Source organism: Eurosta solidaginis, chromosome 3, assembly GCF_040869045.1.
Source record: "Eurosta solidaginis isolate ZX-2024a chromosome 3, ASM4086904v1, whole genome shotgun sequence".
NCBI classification, from domain to species: Eukaryota; Metazoa; Arthropoda; class Insecta; order Diptera; family Tephritidae; genus Eurosta; species Eurosta solidaginis.
In genome coordinates, this window is record NC_090321.1 from 176,319,969 (window position 1) to 176,337,215 (window position 17,247).

At 43.3% G+C, this 17,247-nt stretch overlaps 2 protein-coding genes across 2 annotated transcripts in view; one reads left to right on the forward strand and one right to left on the reverse strand.

Moving 5' to 3' along the window:
* Window positions 1-17,247, forward strand: part of LOC137244667 (uncharacterized) — a 588,428-nt gene that overhangs the window by 473,993 nt on the left and 97,188 nt on the right. The window lies entirely within an intron of this gene.
* Ntan1 (N-terminal amidohydrolase 1) overlaps window positions 1-17,247 on the reverse strand; it is a 380,170-nt gene that overhangs the window by 327,473 nt on the left and 35,450 nt on the right. The window lies entirely within an intron of this gene.

Sequence of the window (17,247 nt, forward strand, 5' to 3'; positions counted from 1 at the left end):
GGGGATCCTCTAGGTGTCGTTTCGTGACTTTTTCTGTATTATTTCGGGATCATTTTGGGACCCTTTCGGCATAATTTCTTGATGGTTTGCCGGATCCATCAGGGTCATTTCGGGACCATTTTGGGATCATTTGGGGACCCTTCCGAGATCATTTCTGGATCCGTCCGGGATGCCGTAGGAGCCATTTCGGGATTTTTTGTTACTTTTCCGGGATAGTTTTTGCACCCTTCCGGGATCATTTCTGGATCTGTGCGGGATCCCATCTGGGTCAATTCCGGACTATTTCGGGATCATTTTGGAATCCTTCCGGAATCATTTCTGTATGGTTTTCGCAATCCATCGTGGATCCCCTCGGAGCCATTTCGGAACTTTTTCTGGAGTTAGTCGGGATAATTTAGGGACCCTTCCTGGATATTTTCTGGATGGTTTCTGAGATCCGTCCGGGAGCCCGTCAGGGTAATTTCGGAACTTTTTCGGGACTATTTCGGGATCAATTTGGTACCCTTCAGGCATCATTTCTGTGTGGTTATCTGGATAAGTCTAGAATCGTGTCGTTGTCATTTCGGGTTTTTTTGGGACTACTTCGGGAACTTTTGGAAACACTTCCGGGGCGTTTCTGGATGGTTTTCGGGATCCATCCGCGATAGCGTCGGGGTCATTTCGTGGCTTTTTCTGGATAATTTCGTTATCATTTTGGGATCCTATCAGGTTATCAGCTCATAAAGTTCTTTTTTTTACTCAATTACAAAAATAAAATGCATTAGACAGAAAAAAAATTTTAAACAGATAACTTTATAAGCAGGCTAACGTGAATAGCCCACATATTTCATTTTCTCCTTGCGGACGGGGCCGCGGGTAAAGGCTAGTATATATTATAAATGGGAAAGTTTGGATGTTTGGATGTTTAGATGTTTGGATGTTTGGATGTTTGTCCAGACGTTTGTCGTTGTGACTCAATCACGCAAGAACGGCTGGACCGATTTGGATGAAATTTTGCACACATATAGCCAATAGTCTAGAAGGATCTACTAGCTATATATTTTTGAAAAAGGGCGTGGGCCCCGCCCCCTAGGAACAGTTATAATTTAATTATTATATTTTTTCGTTTTGCGACTGAATCACGCCGGAATGGCTACACGGATTTTGATGAAATTTGGGACACAGACAGTAGTCTACTAGCCAAATTTTTTTCGAACATGGAAAGAGGGGTGGGGTGCCACGACCTCTTCGAGCAATTACTTTTTAATAATTTTTACACATTATAACTTTACGTATACTGGCCTTCACCAATATCACAGACTCAAAGAGTCAAAGAAATCGAGGGCTTACAAAGTAAGTAGTGATACCCTCCGCACCCTCCCCCTCCGCACCCTCCCCCTTTATCACCCACTCTGGTGTAAAATCTATAAATTGTTATAACTCAATATAAATATTCTCTTAAATCAATAGTTTTTGGTATCTGGCACATACAGATCAAGATCTAGACAATTTTGGAGGAACGATCAGTGGTCCTCTCCTTTTACTCCCAACATCCGCCCTCCTTCAATTGTTTTTATTAGCACGCTTTTATTGGCTTTACCTGTATGTTTCTATGTAACTTTTCATTCGCTCCAATGCGCCTGCTGCCTTATTAACATGGTTTTATAATTAGCTTCACCTTATTTGTAATCCCGTAAGGGTTATATCGAGAACCTTCCGGGATCATTTCTGGATGGTTTTCGGGATCGGTCCGGGATTACGCCGGGGTAATTTCGGGACTTTTTCGGGACTATTTCGGGATCATTTTGGGCCCCTTCCGGGATCATTTCTGTATAGTTCACGGGATCCCGTCGGGGTTATTTTGGAACATTTTCGGGACTATTCCGGAATCATTTCGGGACTATTTCGCGATCATTTGGGGACCCTTCCGGCATCATTTCTGGATGGTTTTCGGGATCCGCGCGGGATCTCGTCGGGGTCATTTGGGGACTTTTTCGGGATCATTTGGGGGCTCTTCCGGCATCATTTCTGGATAGTTTTCGGGATCCGTCCGGGATATCGTCGGGGTCATTTGGGGACTTTTTCGGGATCATTTGGGGGCTCTTCCGGCATCAATTCTGGATGGTTTTCGGGATCCGTCCGGGATCTCGTCGGGGTCATTTGGGGACTTTTTCGGGATCATTTTGGGGCTCATCCGGCATCATTTCTGGATGGTTTTCGGGATCCGTCCGGGATCCCGTCGGGGTCATTTCGGGAATTTTTCGCGGCTAATACGGGATCATTTGGGAACCCTTTCGGCATCATTTCTGGATGGTTTTCGGGATCCGTCCGGGATCCCGTCGGGGTCATTTCGGGACTTTTTCGCGACTAATACGGGATCATTTGGGAACCCTTTCGGCATCATTTCTGGATGGTTTTCGGGATCCGTCCGGAATCCCATTAGGGTAATTTCGGGACTATTAGGGGATCATTTGGGAACCTTTCCGGCATCATTTCTGGATAATTTTCGGGATCCGTCCGGGATGCCGACGAGGTCATTTCGGGATAATTTGGAATACCTACCGGCATCATTTCTGGATGGTTTTTGGGATTCGTCCGGGATCCCGTCGTGATCCTTTCGGGACTTTTTTTTCGACTAATACGGGATCATTTGCGGACCTTTTCTGCATCATTTCTGGATAGTTGTCGGGATCCTTTCGGGATCCCGTCAGGGTCATTTTGGGACTTTTTCGGGGCTAATACGGGATCATTTGGGGATCCTCTAGGGGTCGTTTCGTGACTTTTTCTGTTTTATTTCGGGATCATTTGGGGACCCTTCCGGCATAATTTCTTGATGGTTTGCCGGATCCATCAGGGTCATTTCGGGACCATTTTGGGATCATTTGGGGACCCTTCCGAGATCATTTCTGGATCCGTCCGGGATGCCGTAGGAGCCATTTCGGGATTTTTTGTTACTTTTCCGGGATAGTTTTTGGACCCTTCCGCGATCATTTCTGGATCTGTGCGGGATCTCATCTGGGTCATTTCCGGACTATTTCGGGATCATTTTGGGATCCTTCCGGAATCATTTCTGTATGGTTTTCGCGATCCGTTGTTGATTCCCTCGGAGCCATTTCGGAACCTTTTCTGGAGTATGTCGGGGTCATTTGGGGACTTTTTCGGGATCATTTGGGGGCTCTTCCGGCATCATTTCTGGATGGTTTTCGGGATCCGTGCGGGATCTCGTCGGGGTCATTTGGGGACTTTTTCGGGATCATTTGGGGGCTCTTCCGGCATCATTTCTGGATGGTTTTCGGGATCCGTCCGGGATCCCATCAGGGTAATTTCGGGACTATTAGGGGATCATTTTTGGACCTTTCCGGTATCATTTCTGGATAATTTTCGGTATCCGTCCGGGATGCCGACGAGGTCATTTCGGGATTATTTCGGGATCATTTGGGATACCTACCGGCATCATTTCTGGATGGTTTTTGGGATTCGTCCGGGATCCCGTCGGGGTAATTTCGGGACTTTTTCTCGACTAATACGGGATCATTTGCGGACCCTTTCGGCATAATTTCTGGATAGTTGTCGGGATCCGTTCGGGATCCCGTCACGGTCATTTCGGAACTATTAGGGGATCTTTTGAGGACCTTTGCGGCATCATTTCTGGATAGTTTTCGGAATCCTTTCGGGATACCGTCAGGGTCATTTCGGGGCTTTTTCGGGATCATTTCAGGATGGCTTTCAGGATTCGTCCGGGAACCCGTCAGGGTAATTTCTGGACTTTTCCGAGACTATTTCGTGATCATTTTGGGACCTTCCCAAGATCATTTCTGGATGGATTTCGGGATTTGTCCGGGATGCCCTCAGGGTCGTTTTTGGACTATTAGGTGAGCATTTGAGGACCTTTCCGGCATCACTTCTGGATGGTTTTCGGTATCCGTTCAGATTCCCGTCGGAATAATTGCGGGACTTTTTCGGGATCATTGGGGTCCCTTCCGACATCATTTCTGGATGGTTGTTGGGATTCGTCCGGCATCCCGTCGGGGTCATTTCGGGACTTTTTCTCGACTAATACGGGATCATTTGCGGGCCCTTTCGGTATCATTTCTGGATAGTTGTCGGGATCCGTTCGGGATCCCGTCAGGGTCTCTTCGGAACTACTGGGAGATCATTTGAGGACCTTTCCGGCATCATTTCTGGTTAGTTTTCGGGATCCTTTCCGGGTCCCATCAGGGTCATTTCGGGACTTTTCCGGCATCATTTAATATTGGTTTTCAGGATTCGTCCGGGATCCGTCAGGGTAATTTCTGGACTTTTCCCAGACTATTTCGGGATAATTTTGGGACCCTCCCAAGATCATTTCTGGATGGATTTCGGGATCTGTCCGGGATGCCGTCAGGGTCATTTTGGGACTATTAGGTGATCATTTGAGGACCTTTTCGGCATCACTTCTGGATGGTTTTCGGTATCCGTTCAGGATCCCGTCGGAATTATTGCGGGACTTTTTCGGGATCATTCGGTGTCCCTTCCGGCATCATTTCTGGATGGTTTTTGGGATTCGTCCGGCATCCCGTCGGGGTCATTTGGGGACTTTTTCTCGACTAATACGGGATCATTTGCGGGCCCTTTCGGCATCATTTCTAGATAGTTGTCGGGATCCGTTCGGGATCCCGTCAGGGTCTTTTCGGAACTATTAGGAGATCATTTGAGGACCTTTCCGGCATCATTTCTGGATAGTTTTCGGGATCCTTTCGGGGTCCAGTCAGGGTCATTTCGGGACTTTTTCGGAATCATTTAGAGATGGCTTTCAGTATTCGTCCGGGAACCCGTCAGGGTAATTTCTGAACTTTTCCGAGACTATTTCGGGATAATTTTGGGACCTTCCCAACATCATTTCTGGATGGATTTTGGGATCAGTCCGGGATGCCGTCAGGGTCATTTTGGTATTAGGTGATCATTTGAGGACCTTTCCGGCATCACTTCTGGATGGTTTTCGGTATCCGATCAGGATCCCCTCGGAATCATTGCGGGACTTTTTCGGGATCATTTGGGGTCCCTCCCAAGATCTTTTCTGGATGGATTTCGGGATCTGTCCGGGATCCCGTCAGGGTCATTTAGGGGTGCGTTCGAGATCCCGTCAGGGTCATTTCGGGACTTCTTCGGGACTATATCGGGATCATTTCTGGATGGTTTATGGGATCCGTCCATGACCCCTTAAGGGTCATTTCGGGACTATTAGGTGATCATTTGAGGACCTTTCCGACATCACTTCTGGATGATTTTCGGTATCCGTTCGGGATCCCGTCGGAATCAATGCGGGACTTTTACGGAATCATTTGGGATTCCTTCCGGCATCATTTCTGGATGGTTTTCGGGATTTGTCCGGGATCCCGTCGGGGTTATTTCGGGACCTTTTCGGGGCTAATACGGGATCATTTGGGGATCCTCTAGGGGTCGTTTCGTGACTTTTTCTATATTATTTCGTGATCATTTTGGGACCCTTCCGGCATAATTTCTTGATGGTTTGCCGGATCCATCAGGGTCATTTCGGGACCATTTTGGGATCATTTGGGGACCCTTCCGAGATCATTTCTGGATCCGTCCGGGATGCCGTAGGAGCCATTTCGGGATTTTTTGTTACTTTTCCGGGATAGTTTTTGCACCCTTCCGGGATCATTTCTGGATCTGTGCGCGATCCCATCTGGGTCAATTGCGGACTATTTCGGGAACATTTTGGAATCCTTCCGGAATCATTTCTGTATGGTTTTCGCGATCCATCGTGGATCCCCTCGGAGCCATTTCGGAACTTTTTCTGGAGTTAGTCGGGATAATTTAGGGACCCTTCCTGGATATTTTCTGGATGGTTTTTGAGATCCGCCCGGGAGCCCGTCAGGGTCATTTCGGAACCTTTTCGGAATCATTTTGGAACACCTTCAGGGATCATTTCTGTGTGGTTCTGTGGATACGTCTAGAATCGTGTCGCTCTCATTTCGGGTTTTTTTGGGACTATTCGGGGAACTTTTGGAGACCCTTTCGGGGCATTTCTGGATGGTTTTCGGGATCCGTCCGCGATAGCGTTGGGGTCATTTCGTAGCTTTTTCTGGATAATTTCGGGATCATTTGGGATCCTATCAGGTTATCAGCTCATTTAGTTCTTTTTTTTACTCAATTACAAAAATAAAATGCATTAGACAGAAAACAAAATTTTAAACAGATAATAAGCAGGCTAACGCGAATAGCCCATATATCTAAAATGTTCCTTGCGGACGGGGCCGCGGGTAAAGGCTAGTATATTATAAATGGGAAAGTTTGGATGTTTGGATGTTTGGATGTTTAGATGTTTGGATGTTTGGATGTTTGTCCAGACGTTTGTCTTTGTGACTGGCCTTCACCAATATCACAGACTCAAAGAGTCAAATAAATCGAGGGCTTACAAAGTAAGTAGTGACACCCTCCGCACCCCTCCCCCCTTTATCACCCACTCTGGTGTAAAATCTATAAATTATTATAACTCAATATAAATTTTCTCCTAAATCAATAGTTTTTGGTATCTGGCACATACAGATCAAGATCTGGACAATTTTGGAGGAACGATCAGTGGTCCTCTCCTTTTACTCCCAACATCCGCCCTCCTTCAATTGTTTTTATTAGCACGCTTTTATTGGCTTTAGCTGTATGTTTCTATGTAACTTTTCATTCGCTCCAATGCGCCTGCTGCCTTATTAACATGGTTTTATAATTAGCTTCACCTTATTTGTAATCCCGTAAGGGTCATATCGAGAACCTTCCGGGATCATTTCTGGATGGTTTTCGGGATCGGTCCGGGATTACACCGAGGTAATTTCGGGACTTTTTCGGGACTATTTCGGGATCATTTTGGGCCCCTTCCGGGATCATTTCTGTATAGTTCACGGGATCCCGTCGGGGTTATTTTGGAACATTTTCGGGACTATTCCGGAATCATTTCGGGACTATTTCGCGATCATTTGGGGACCCTTCCGGCATCATTTCTGGATGGTTTTCGGGATCCGCGCGGGATCTCGTCGGGGTCATTTGGGGACTTTTTCGGGATCATTTGGGGGCTCTTCCGGCATCATTTCTGGATGGTTTTCGGGATCCGTCCGGGATATCGTCGGGGTCATTTGGGGACTTTTTCGGGATCATTTGGGGGCTCTTCCGGCATCATTTCTGGATGGTTTTCGGGATCCGTCCGGGATCTCGTCGGGGTCATTTGGGGACTTTTTCGGGATCATTTTGGGGCTCATCCGGCATCATTTCTGGATGGTTTTCGGGATCCGTCCGGGATCCCGTCGGGGTCATTTCGGGACTTTTTCGCGACTAATACGGGATCATTTGGGAACCCTTTTGGCATCATTTCTGGATGGTTTTCGGGATCCGTCCGGGATCCCGTCGGGGTCATTTCGGGACTTTTTCGCGACTAATACGGGATCATTTGGGAACCCTTTCGGCATCATTTCTGGATGGTTTTCGGGATCCGTCCGGGATCCCATTAAGGTAATTTCGGGACTATTAGGGGATCATTTGGGAACCTTTCCGGCATCATTTCTGGATAATTTTCGGGATCCGTCCGGGATGCCGACGAGGTCATTTCGGGATAATTTGGGCTACCTACCGGCATCATTTCTGGATGGTTTTTGGGATTCGTCCGGGATCCCGTCGTGGTCCTTTCGGCATCATTTCTGGATAGTTGTCGGGATCCTTTCGGGATCCCGTCAGGGTCATTTTGGGACTTTTTCGGGGCTAATACGTGATCATTTGGGGATCCTCTAGGGGTCGTTTCGTGACTTTTTCTGTTTTATTTCGGGATCATTTGGGGACCCTTCCGGCATAATTTCTTGATGGTTTGCCGGATCCATCAGGGTCATTTCGGGACCATTTTGGGATCATTTGGGGACCCTTCCGAGATCATTTCTGGATCCGTCCGGGATGCCGTAGGAGCCATTTCGGGATTTTTTGTTACTTTTCCGGGATAGTTTTTGGACCCTTCCGCGATCATTTCTGGATCTGTGCGGGATCCCATCTGGGTCATTTCCGGACTATTTCGGGAACATTTTTGAATCCTTCCGGAATCATTTCTGTATGGTTTTCGCGATCCATCGTGGATCCCCTCGGAGCCATTTCGGAACTTTTTCTGGAGTTAGTCGGGATAATTTAGGGACCCTTCCTGGATATTTTCTGGATGGTTTTTGAGATCCGCCCGGGAGCCCGTCAGGGTCATTTCGGAACCTTTTCGGGATCATTTTGGAACAACTTCAGGGATCATTTCTGTGTGGTTCTCTGGATACGTCTAGAATCGTGTCGCTCTCATTTCGGGTTTTTTTGGGACTATTCGGGGAACTTTTGGAGACCCTTTCGGGGCATTTCTGGATGGTTTTCGGGATCCGTCCGCGATAGCGTTGGGGTAATTTCGTAGCTTTTTCTGGATAATTTCGGGATCATTTGGGAAACTATCAGGTTATCAGCTCATTTAGTTCTTTTTTTTACTCAATTACAAAAATAAAATGCATTAGACAGAAAACAAAATTTTAAACAGATAATAAGCAGGCTAACGCGAATAGCCCATATATTTAAAATTTTCCTTGCGGACGGGACCGCGGGTAAAGGCTAGTTAAATAAATAAATAAATTTAAGACGCGATATCCTTCTATTTTTTCCTAGTTTTCTAGATTTTCCTACAATTTGACGGGACGACACCTACATGTTTTATGCCGACTCCGAACGGCATCTGCAAGGCATATTCGTTTTCACTGAGAAGCTTTTCATGGCGGAAAATACCCTCAGAGTGCTTGCAAAACCACTTCCAAGGAGCGACCCGAATAGAATAACTTTCTTCGAATTGAAAAAACTTGTTTCTAAATTTTGATGTTGTTTGTGCGGGGCGCGGGCACAGGATCTTCGGTTTGGTAGGCCGAGCACGCTGCCACCACGGCGGCCGTCAGCTAGTGTATACCGAAATGATCTGTTTGAACGCAAACTTGTCCCTCAATTTTTGATATATCTTCATGAAATTTGGCGAGTGGGTATATTTTAGTGTCCGATCAGACATTTTTCGGGGCAGACCTGATCGAACCACTAAATCATGCATCCCCTATTAAACCGGTTTTCCAGAAAAGAAGATTTTTGATATATCTTCCTCAATTTATACGATAGAAACTTCAAATTTCACCAAATGATTACGTATACAGTATATAATGTTTTATGAAATAATCACAGAGATCAGTCGTCTAAAATATATCCCATACAATGATACATTCATGGAAAGTATGAAGTCTTCCGCACAGCCGAAGACAGCTCGTTCTTACTTGTTTTTATATTTGGTATTTATATGCAGACTACGATACTAAATTACTACGCCCCCTTTGCAAGATATTAATATATGCCTTCCATTAATTTTCCATCACTAAAATACACAAAGCCCAAGGAAAGCCAACACTGCCATTAGCCGAGAAGGTAAGTGCAAGCAACCAAGTGAACGAAGTGCAATGAATGGCTTGAAGTAAATCCAGTTTTAAGTAAATAGCTTTATACACAAGCACGTATATTTTTATACTCAGCTGAGCAGAGCTCGCAGAGTATATTAACTTTGTTCGCATAACGGTACCCGCAATGGCATAAACTAATCGAGATAGATATAGACTTCTATATATCGAAATGATCTGGGCGAAAAAAGAAATCCATTTAGCCATGACCGTCCGTCCGTCCGCCTGTCCGTAAATACGATAACTTGAGTAAATTTTGAGGTATTTTAATGAAATTTGGTATGTAGGTTCCTAGGCACTCATCTCAGATCGCTATTTAAAATGAACGAAATCGGACTATAACCACGCCCACTTTTTCGATATCGAAAATTTCGAAAAACTAAAAAAGTGCGATAATTCATTACCAAAGACGGATAAAGCGATGAAACTTGGTAGGTGGGTTGACCTTATGACGTACAATAGAAAACTAGTAAAATTGGGGACAATGGGCGTGGCACCGCCCACTTTTAAAAGAAGGTAATTTCAAAGTTTTGCAAGCTGTAATTTCGCAGTCGTTGAGGATATCATGATGAAATTTGGCAGGCAGGTTACTCCTATTACAATATGCGTGCTAAATAAAAATTTGCAAAATCGGATGACGAACACACCCACTTAAAAACAAAAAAAATTTTTAAGTCAAATTTTCACAAAAAATTTAATATCTTTACATTATAAAGTAAATTAAGTCAACATTCATCTCCAGTAATGTTTTGGTGCAACAAATGCAAAAATAAAAGAAAATTTCAAAATGGGCGTGGCTCCGCCCTTTTTCATTTAATTTGTCTAGAATACTTTTAATGCCATAAGTCGAACAAAAATTTATCGATCCTTGTGAAATTTGGTAAGGGTATAGCTTCTATACGATAACTGTTTTCTGTGAAAATGGGCGAAATCGGTTAAAGCGACGCCCAGTTTTTATACACAGTCGATCGTCTGTCTTTCCGCTCGGCCGTTAACACGATAACTTGATCAAAAATCGATATATCTTTACTAAACTTAGTTGACGTACTTATCTGAACTCACTTTATCTTGGTAATAAAAATGGGCGAAATCCGTCATAGTCGGGTGTGTATGGGTGTGACACCTACCATATTAAGTAGAAGAAAAAAAATGTTTAAGTTAAACGGTTTTATTGAAAACAATACTTACATGAAGTAATAATAAGACGAAAAGCTAGAAAATAATTAGGTAGGTCCTAGGTACTAGTCATCACACTCCTTATCAATCAGTTATTGATCAGACATTTAAATAAAAGCGTTAGGCGCGTGAAATTTCTAAAAATGTGAGGCGTGGCATAACCTTATTAAGGTTCAGCTGGTCTTATATATGACTATCAATAGAAATTTTACGCGTCCAACCATTTTATTTAAATGTCTGATTAACGCCCTAGATTGATAACGAGTGTGATGACTAGTACCTAGGACCTACCTAATTATTTTCTAGCTTTTCGTATTATTATTACTTCATGTAAGTATTGTTTTCAATAAAACCGTTTAACTTAAAATTTTTTTTAAATTATTTTATTTTCAAGTTTTTAGTCTTTATTTATTTTCCTATTATTTCTCATTCTATTTAGTTCATTTAGTGACTCATTATTACAAGGACTATTTCCTGACAATTTGCTACAACCTAAGTCCTCAATACATAATCCTTCCAAAGACTTTACTCGCCTCTGCGCCACGTATGCTTGTCCCTCCTCCAACTCCAAAATATTTTGATGCCACTTCTACCGGACTGTATGCAATATTTGTTCCAAATATGAGCCAAATCGGGCATCATAGGTCGCTTATATTCATGTATGTATTATGTGTTCCAAATATAGACCAAATCGGACCACAAATACGATTTTTTTGAATATCTCGATCCTTGCGCCACCTAGCGGCGATTTTTTTTCATAGGTCGCTTTCTATTCTTGCATGTATTATGTGTTCCAAGTATGAGCCAAATCGGACCACAAATACGGTTTTTGTGAATATATCGATCCTTGCACCACCTAGCGGCGATTTTTTTCATAGGTCGCTTTATATTCTTGTATGTATTATGTGTTCCAAATGTGAGCCAAATCGGGCACAAATACGATTTTTGTGAATATCTCGATCCATGCGCCACCTAGCGGCGATTTTTTCATAGGTCGCTTTCTATTCTTGCATGTATTATGTGTTCCAAATATGAGCCAAATCGGACCACAAATACGATTTTTGCGAATATCTCGATCCTTGCGCCACCCAGCGGCGTTTTTTTCTTATTATTGCATTGTCATCGGGTTCTGAACTATATTTCAAGTTTCAAGCTTGTAGCTTATCGGGAAGTTACTTAAATTTCAATTACAAAATTCGTTCACAACGGCCGTACATGCGGCCGTGCGGCCTGCCTGTCAAGTCAAGCTAAATAAAACCGTTTAAAAATGAAAAAGTACTGCAGGGCGAAATCAAAAGACCTTGGAATCATGGCAGGAATACTGTTCGCGGTCTTACATATATAAATAAATTAGCGGTACCCGACAGATGATGTTTTGGGTCACCCCTGGTCCACCTTTATGGCGATATCTCGAAAAGGCGCCCACGTATAGAACTAAGGCCCACTCCTTTTTAAAATACTCATTAGCACCTTTCATTTGATACCCATATCGTACAAACACATTCTAGAGTCACCCCTTGTCCTCCTTTATGGCGATTTCTCGAAAAAGCGCCCACCTATAGAACTATGACCCACTCCCTTTAAAATCCTCCTTAATACCTTCAATTTGATACCCACGTTATACAAACACATTTCAGGGTTACCCTAGGTTCATTTTCCTACATGGTTATTTTCCCTTATTTTGTCTCCAAAGCTCTCAGCTGAGTATGTAATGTTCGGTTACACCCGAACTTAGCCTTCCTTACTTGTTTTATCTACCGGCAAGCCAGAGCTAATAGTGTAATGTCTGTTTTACTGTAGGCATTTGCAATAAGACAGACCGATGAAACGACAAATTGACATCCTCGTACTGGACGCTCTATGCCGGCTTATCAATTAGTCAAAAAGCAATTGGTCAGCTAACAAAGCTATGGTTTGTCAACAAAGACACATGAACACCTACAAAAATACACATTCGAAAAGGATCGAGAAGTCAAACTCTATCTTGTTCCAAAACATTTAATTACGAGGAGTAAATATAGTCAAACGAAGGATACAGTTCCATCCGCTGACCAAGTTGGCTTGGAGCGTAACATTACAAACATATGTGCAATCATGCTATGGATGGCCATTGTGGGGTAGGCAGGGGGTTGGCCGAGTGACACTATAATTAGCGACGAAACAAATTATTCCTCGCACATTAAAAAGTTTTTCAGATCATGCTGCTTTAGATTTATTTCAAATTGAAGTATTAATGCTAAGCAAGCATGCAATAAATAGTTTGAGGCGTTTGAATTGCTCTTGTACACTGCAAGAAATTGTTGGCTTATGAACAAAAAAAAAAAATAAAAAAAAAAAAAGTATATAAAATAGAAACTGAAACTGTTACCGATATTAATTATCATGGAAAGCTGACTCCAAGTCACGGCACCGAGGGATATCAAGTCTTCCTCTTCTTTTAAATATGTTTGTCAATAGGAACACTTTCTGGACCCGAGAATCTTCGCCCGTTCGCATACCAGGACCTAGCCAGCGAAGTACTTGAGCTTTTAATCGTTATGCTATCTTAGTATCTGCGTAAAGCTCATAGGCTCATCATCAACCTCCTTCCATACTCGTCGTCGGCACCACAGGGAGGAAAATTATTCGTCTTTCTTGCATGTATTATGTGTTCCAAGTATGAGCCAAATCGGACCACAAATACGGTTTTTGTGAATATCTCGACCCTTGCACCACCTAGCGGCGATTTTTTTCATAGGTCGCTTTATATTCTTGTATGTATTATGTGTTCCAAATGTGAGCCAAATCGGGCACAAATACGATTTTTGTGAATATCTCGATCCATGCGCCACCTAGCGGCGATTTTTTCATAGGTCGCTTTCTATTCTTGCATGTATTATGTGTTCCAAATATGAGCCAAATCGGACCACAAATACGATTTTTGCGAATATCTCGATCCTTGCGCCACCTAGCGGCGTTTTTTTCTTATTATTGCATTGTCATCGGGTTCTGAACTATATTTCAAGTTTCAAGCTTGTAGCTTATCGGGAAGTTACTTAAATTTCAATTACAAAATTCGTTCACAACGGCCGTACATGCGGCCGTGCGGCCTGCCTGTCAAGTCAAGCTAAATAAAACCGTTTAAAAATGAAAAAGTACTGCAGGGCGAAATCAAAAGACCTTGGAATCATGGCAGGAATACTGTTCGCGGTCTTACATATATAAATAAATTAGCGGTACCCGACAGATGATGTTTTGGGTCACCCCTGGTCCACCTTTATGGCGATATCTCGAAAAGGCGCCCACGTATAGAACTAAGGCCCACTCCTTTTTAAAATACTCATTAACACCTTTCATTTGATACCCATATCGTACAAACACATTCTAGAGTCACCCCTTGTCCTCCTTTATGGCGATTTCTCGAAAAAGCGCCCACCTATAGAACTATGACCCACTCCCTTTAAAATCCTCCTTAATACCTTCAATTTGATACCCACGTTATACAAACACATTTCAGGGTTACCCTAGGTTCATTTTCCTACATGGTTATTTTCCCTTATTTTGTCTCCAAAGCTCTCAGCTGGGTATGTAATGTTCGGTTACACCCGAACTTAGCCTTCCTTACTTGTTTTATCTACCGGCAAGCCAGAGCTAATAGTGTAATGTCTGTTTTACTGTAGGCATTTGCAATAAGACAGACCGATGAAACGACAAATTGACATCCTCGTACTGGACGCTCTATGCCGGCTTATCAATTAGTCAAAAAGCAATTGGTCAGCTAACAAAGCTATGGTTTGTCAACAATGACACATGAACACCTACAAAAATACACATTCGAAAAGGATCGAGAAGTCAAACTCTATCTTGTTCCAAAACATTTAATTACGAGGAGTAAATATAGTCAAACGAAGGATACAGTTCCATCCGCTGACCAAGTTGGCTTGGAGCGTAACATTACAAACATATGTGCAATCATGCTATGGATGGCCATTGTGGGGTAGGCAGGGGGTTGGCCGAGTGACACTATAATTAGCGACGAAACAAATTATTCCTCGCACATTAAAAAGTTTTTCAGATCATGCTGCTTTAGATTTATTTCAAATTGAAGTATTAATGCTAAGCAAGCATGCAATAAATAGTTTGAAGCGTTTGAATTGCTCTTGTACACTGCAAGAAATTGTTGGCTTATGAACAAAAAAAAAAATAAAAAAAAAGTATATAAAATAGAAACTGAAACTGTTACCGATATTAATTATCATGGAAAGCTGACTCCAAGTCACGGCACCGAGGGATATCAAGTCTTCCTCTTCTTTTAAATATGTTTGTCAATAGGAACACTTTCTGGACCCGAGAATCTTCGCCCGTTCGCATACCAGGACCTAGCCAGCGAAGTACTTGAGCTTTTAATCGTTATGCTATCTTAGTATCTGCGTAAAGCTCATAGGCTCATCATCAACCTCCTTCCATACTCGTCGTCGGCACCACAGGGAGGAAAATTATTCGTCTTTCTCGACACTGTCCATGATTCAGAGCATACATCAGCACAAGTAAGAGGAAAGACTTGTAAAGATAGATTGTTTCGTCCAAAGAGGAATTTACTTTTCAATTCGTTTCACAGTAGCAATTTTAAGCAAATTAACCAAGTCTGAAGTTGCACTACTAAAGGCGGACTTACATAAATGCTTTGGTTACATTGATTCGTTTCTAGAGCGCCATTGGAAAACAATGGAACGCTTTGTCGCTTTGTTCGCTTTGATGCGACTAAAGCGTTTATGTAAATCCGCCTTAAGATCAAATTAGCTTATTGACTTGGACTTCAGCATTTCGGTCAATACGCTAAATAGCACATTAAATAGCACCTTATATATATTAAGCATGTTGATTCCTCGGTAGTTAACGCAATTTGCAGTATTGCCTGTCTTGTGGATTGGACAGAGCACACTTAAACTCAAATTTGGAGGCATGCGCTCGTCCGGCCATCTGTTCGCCTCCGTAATTGAAAAGTTCACGTCGTTACCCGGCGCCTTGTTATCCTTAAGCGAGCTATTGCCATTTTAACTTCGTCATTGTTGGATGGCGGAACATGCCTTCATCAGCGATTGATGTATCGGGCTCAACTTCTCCCTCGTTATCTAGAAATGAGAAGAAACGGTTCCTCTTGTACGTCATTTTCCAGGTCGCCTTTACATTCTGAGAGTTATCTCCAACCAATCCAGTTATCTTCCTCCCGTTGGGAGATGTTATATCGTGGAGGCTGAATTTTCCGATTGTAGGGCTAAAGACCCTTTGCCCTTTTGTAGCTTTTTTTTTTGCGTGAGGGCTGAAAAATGCCGAATGCACCATAATTGCTGCCGTCGAGATGGTAGTTCAGTTCGCCGTGCTTCCGCTCATTCCATTGAGCTACGTTCCAAACTAGCGTGAAGGTCCAACGCCCTTTACTCGGGGCCGCCCACCGTTCTTGCCACTTAGCTATTGTTTGTCTCCGTGCTCTGTTCTTGGCTTCTTCAGATGGTCGCTCGACATTAGTGTTATACAGATCGGCCATTTAGCTTGCCAGTAAGTCCACTGGGATTTTCAGGGTTGGAACCAGGATCGCGTCGTCGGACACCGTCCGATAAGCACTTGCTATTCTTAAAGCAGCAAGTCGGTACGCTGCTAATATATCTTTTTGATGGGTCCGTTTAGATCCATACCACACTGGTGCTGCATATAGTATTATTGAGCTGGTTACTGTGGACAATAGCTGACGTGTACCTTCGCTCCGACCACCAATGTTAGGCATTATATAACTTTCTCTCCCACCGCTCTAAAGTGCTCTTTGAAAGCTAACTTACAATCAACGTGCACTCCTAAGTATTTTAGAGAATCCTTTAAAGTGATTCGATGATATCCGACAGTTAAGACTAACTTGTTCGCCGACCGTTTGGAGCTTACTAATACCACTTCCGTCTTTTGGTTAGCCATCTCCAGTCCCGTATTGGTCAGCCATTCATTTATTCCTCCTACGGCGTCATTACCTAATGCTTGAAGCAGGTCCAGTTTCTTGGCCACTACTACCACTGCAATATCATCAGCATATCCCACAATTTGCGTGTTTTCTGGTAAATCAATCTTTAGCACCCCGTCATACATTACATTCGAAAGCGTTAGACCGACAACAGATCGCGTGGTTCGCCTCTAGTGATTTTGTACTCTTTTGCTCCTTGATCCGTGCCAAAAAGAAGTACTCTGTCTTTAAGATAGCTACCTATTATTCTACGTAAGTAAGCTGGTGTGCCGAAGCTTCGCAGCGCTGCCATTATCTGCATCCAGTTCGCACTAAAAGCATTCTTGATGTCCAACGTAATCAGTGCACAAAACTTCCTTTTATTTTGGCCTCCAGAGATAGCTTCTCTTGCTATATTGACGACCGTTTGTATTGCATCTACGGTGGATCTTGATTTGCGAAATCCATATTGACTATTCGATAAGCCACCTGGGCTTTCTAGAGTCAGCTGTAGGCGCTCGCTAATTATATGCTCGAAAATCTTTCCTAGGGAATCCAGCATACAAAGTGGCCTATATTAGGATGGTTGCTCCGGCTGTTTACCAAGTTTCAGCAATAGGACAAGTCTTTGTCGTTTCCACG